Source organism: Rhinopithecus bieti, unplaced genomic scaffold (genome assembly GCF_001698545.2).
Source record: "Rhinopithecus bieti isolate Rb0 unplaced genomic scaffold, ASM169854v2 scaffold_64046, whole genome shotgun sequence".
NCBI lineage: Eukaryota > Metazoa > Chordata > Mammalia > Primates > Cercopithecidae > Rhinopithecus > Rhinopithecus bieti.
In genome coordinates this window covers 25,087-29,876 of record NW_016824176.1, presented here as the reverse complement: position 1 = coordinate 29,876, position 4,790 = coordinate 25,087, and the positions used below count along the sequence as shown (strand labels likewise).

Here is a 4,790-nt window from a genome sequence, read left to right as displayed (position 1 = left end):
CCATGCGTTTTTTAGTTCGGATCAACCCAGAATATATTTCTCCCCTCTTTCTTTCACTAAACGGGTTTCATAAAGACATTCGGGTCTGTGCTGGCCAAATTAGAAGTCCTGTCTCTCTTCCTTTCTGTTTGGGGAGGGAGGGATGTGGGAAGGACAGACGGGGAAAGGGGCAGGGCAGGGGCCAAGGATCCAGAGAGCTTTGTTTCAAACCACTTGTCTCTCCCCCGAATCAGAGAATAACCACATTTCTCTTAATGTAGGCCGAAGCGCATCCAGGCATTCCCATAGCGCTCCCACCCCAAGGCCTTTGCCGGAGATGTTCGGGTCACTGTGATGGTATGCTGGTCCCTGCCAACCCGGTCACTCCAGTCCTGCACTCGGCAGCCCAAAGGGCAGCTAAGCCATGTGGCTGCTCCTCTCTGTGAGTGGTTTCAGGCTCGGGACTACAAAAACCCCCCAATCCTATCAGCCCGGCAGAGCTGGTGCCAAGAATGACATCCTGGGAATACTATGGAGATGGGGAGATCTCATGGGCTGTTCTCCCCGGATGGAACAGGACCCAAGCTGTCTGGAAAACAGGCAGAGCAAAGAGCCAGCTGACAATGGAAGGAGCTCAGGCGAAGGGAAAAGGGGGCGGGCTGGGAGCGGTGGTGAGCAAAAGAAAAGAAAAGCCACATGCCACCCAGGAAGATTCCAGGACTGGCGGGAGGAGGTGGCGGAGGAAGGACTTGCAGGAAACAAGTACCCAGACATGGCACTGCCAGTCTAGCTGGATTCTTTTCTGAATTAGATTATGCGAAAGAAAGAAGGGAAATATATAGCCAGCCAGCTGTTCAAAGGCTTACAACCTTGCTTTTATTGTCCGGGTAAGTTGGTGAGGTGGGGCATCAGAGGAATTCCAAACATACCATCCCAGAGAAATTTTAATATGTTCCACAGTGTCATACACGAAGAGGAAATGACAGCTGATCACAATCAGGACAGGCCATAGCAACCCAGGCCCTGGAGCTCACCCACCCTCTCTCACAGCCCTGCTTCCCTGCTCTGCCTTAGCACCTCACAGTCTGTCCACCTGGCTGCCCATCCCCTCTGCTCCCACTGGCCGCTGAAGAGAGCCTGGGCAAAGAAGCAGTCTCTAGCTGCCATGGGAAGAGGTGAGGATGGGCTCGAAGGCCGCTGGCCAAGAAGCTGAGGGCTGGCTAGGGTGAGTCAGGCACCCCAGGGAGTCAGAGGCATTTTAATCCAACCACGGGGGATTATCTGCTGATAAGGACCAAGTCAAGGACCCTGGTGATGCTGTTTTCAGGGTTTTCTTCCCCAGTAACCCAACCGCGTGATAAAACACCATACTGGGTCATTTGAAAGCAACACTGTGTGGCTATGATGGAGACCTGGGTTTGGGGAAGAGTTTCCAATAGCTTCTTCCCAGGGACCTCTTGAATTTAGGCCAGGCCCAGAGGTCATTGGTTTTGATATTGGGGGTGGGACAAGTAAGTGGTGAGGGATAGTGACTGCATCTTCCTCCATATGCATGTTTCTAATTCAATGATTCAACAAGTGGCCCTGATGTTAGCTACTGAGTAGGTGACTCACACCTATCCCCAGTAGAGACAGCATATGGTCCTTTCCAAAGAGTGCTCAGGAGAGCAGAGAAAGGATAAACTACTGTCTTTTTCCGGAATTCTTCTACCCAGGCTGGAAAGATCTAGGCCGTGTTAGCTGTGCAAATGACGTGTACCCAGGATCTGGTGAAAAAGGCCAAAGGGGAACCCCTTAATCATAAATGGAAAGAAAACCTGCTGATGAGCAAGAATCATTTCAAGTAAATCTGGAAACCAGTAGCTGTTTTAAATAATTATTTAGAACAAGGAAGTTATTGGCCACTTTACCCATTGGCAATGCCCATTTCAGTTCCAAAATCTAACTAGAGATGGCATATGGACTGAGAATTAGAGTATGGGACAATGTCTCATTCACCTTTGCATCCATCAGGACTAGCATAGCACTGGGTATCTAGAAAATGCTTAATAAATATTTATTTTAAAATTGATGAAATAAATAATTAACCAGAGAATAATAGCACTTGAATTGTGAGTTCTTAAAATAGAGTAAAGATTGCTGGCCACCATTGGTGGCTATAATTCCAAGAAACTCACCACATTTTTCAAGGGCACAGGAAAATAAATGAGTTGGAAATTGTTAAATGTATTGAAAATGATTTATTTTCCCTTGACAGTGTCATTGGAACTCGAATTAAGATTGAAAACTCCACAGGCACACTTCCATCTGTGGGTGTCAGCTGCTTGGTACATGGTCGTAAGAAGGCCTCAGCCAGTTCTCCCGTTACCTGAACCAAATGTATTTTTAAATAAATGATGCAAAACATTGCATTTTGTGTTCAAATACTCTCATGTAATGATCTGAATAATAGTTTAAGAAAATTGTTTTGATTCAGCTAAATGCTTTGCTGACAGCAGTTTTTTTTTTTTTTTTAATTACAATAAAATTTTATAGCAATGGAATCCATAGTCTTTTATGGCTTTCTTGAATAATGAATACCCCAAAGTTGTAAATTAACTCATTCAAATATCAGATTTTCATTCAGCGATGCTTATTAGGCTAGTTATCAGAGAAAATCAGAAAAGTTTTGCATAAACTATGTCCCGATTTGCAGTGAAAACTGGCAAACAGGACCGTAAAGTTTCCTTGAATTAGCAAGACTGATGAGAAGAAAATGAGCAGATATTTGAATCTGGTTTAAACGCTCATTGAGAAGCATTGTGCAGTCCCCGCTGTATTTGGTTGACACCCACAGCAACCCCGCATTTCAGGCATCTCTATGTTTTCAAATGCACCTGGTATTTAATCTTATGTGTTGGGGTAATTTGCCAATGCCAGCTCCTTGTAATTAAAATACACTAATATTAGAAATGAAAAGAGACATGTTTCACAGCAGCCATATCTGTTATTAATGAGTTACAAAGAACTGTACAAGGGACTCCCATCTTGCCAAATAGCTTCCTTTCCCGCACCTGAATCTCAGTAAAGATGGGAGTCTGCCTCTCATGGAGGCTTATCTGGGTTTGTCTATTACAATGAGCCTCAGTTACTGGGCGTTCTGAGTCATTAACATTCTGTACACAATCAAACTTCCCGTCCCCCAAGAAAGAGTTATGCCCAGGCCTCCTACAGCTCAATTGTTCATTTAAAGAGAGAACTTGTATTCCAAAGTTTGAAAGAAACCTCAGAATATTCCTCAGGTAGGAGTCATTCCTACAGGTCCTGGTCCCTGTACTGGTGGGAGCATCCTTTCCCTGTCACTCCTTGAACATCATGCTGCAGGGACGAGCTGATGACTAAAAATAACCCCCTGCAATAAGTCCAAGGCAAACAGCATGCATTTCCTCAGACTTTTTGCCCAATCAAAATCATACAGTAAATCCATCCTCATCTCCTCCCGGTGCTCCCGAATGCATCTATGGAAGCGAAGACCTGCACGCTGAAAGAAGAATACAGGGGAGCAGGATTCCTGCAAAGCGTGACACAGAAAGCTAGAAATAAATGTTGCCTATTGTTTGAAGTCATTCTGAGCACTCCGGCAGAGCCCTGGCAGGAGATCAGCAGCATACATAAGTAGTAATAAAAGTAAACAGTGCGCTTTTAAACTCGCAGTCTTGCCTGCGTTAATAGTGCCCCCATTGTAAGTGGGATGAGGGTGCTGGGGAAGATACTGGGCTCCATGAATCCATGTTGGCGAGTTGCTGCTTCGCAGCCCCCTTTCACGGGGTCAACTATAAGAACCATCACAAAGTTATATCTAACTACGCAGAGAGTTTGAAAAGCAAAATCTCTTTAAGTCAAACCAAAAGATATTTTCAAGCTTTTCTAGGAAGCTCCCTGCTCTGTCACAGACTTCAAAGACCCGTTCATTTAAGAAACACAATGCTAGCATGCTACAGATTAATGCAAATTAAAGTAATGCAAATTTAAGTGGTATTTAAAGGTTGTCTCTTTGTCTGAGAGGAGGATGAAATGCTCGGTTTGGAAAGAAGCGATTTCCTAGGCAAGCCGGCAGCGCTTGTTTTCCTGCTTACCTTAGGGGAACGCAGGGCTCCTTTCTTCTCAGACTTTTCTGAGAGCTAGAAAGAGGTCCTGTTACTTCCAAATGCTTTTGTTCTTCTGTCTCTCTGTCACATGGCTTGCCTTTTATATTTGCAACACACAAAAGTTAGGACTGTTGTTTAAGCGACACAGGGAGAGAGAGAGAGGGAGAGAGAGAGAGAGAGAGAGGGAGAGAGAGAGAGAGAATGTCAAATGGAAAAGTGCCATTGCAGTCATATATCAATCAGGCGTGCGGCCGCAGCAGCGCACTAGCAAATGGGAATGCCACGGAAATGTGAGGCGCTCGTTATCGGGGACTCAGCCGCTGCCCACCGCTCGGCTCCCTTCCACGGAGCATCTTACGATGGGAACAGCGTAGCAGAACAAGGGCTAGGAAGTTTCTTTCTTTCTTTCCTTTTTAATGGTATTATGGAACTAATAAGAGGCCAAATGAATATTCTGAATTTAATTCTTTTGCAAGCATGTGGCTGCCATAAAGATGTGCCGTCCGCAAGAGAGACGCATAGTTTTGGAAATACAAAGGGAGAGTGGCATTCTGTTGAACGATTCGGCAGCTGACTGTGATGAAGTTGAAATTCTAAGTAAGAGAGGGTAAAGATGGGAACCAGAAATTTTTTTCTCAGGCGATGCTGTTGAAGCAAGTGCAAAACGCTGCCCTATTTTATCAC

At 45.1% G+C, this 4,790-nt stretch overlaps 1 protein-coding gene across 1 annotated transcript in view; it reads right to left on the bottom strand.

The window, feature by feature from the left end:
* Window positions 1–4,462, bottom strand: part of NDP (norrin cystine knot growth factor NDP) — a 25,659-nt gene extending 21,197 nt beyond the window's left edge. The window contains exon 1 of the mRNA XM_017862182.1: window positions 4,095–4,462. The gene's annotated coding sequence lies outside the window, so the exon portion shown is untranslated. The remainder of the gene's footprint in view (window positions 1–4,094) is intronic.
* Between the last annotated feature and the right edge of the window lie 328 nt (window positions 4,463–4,790).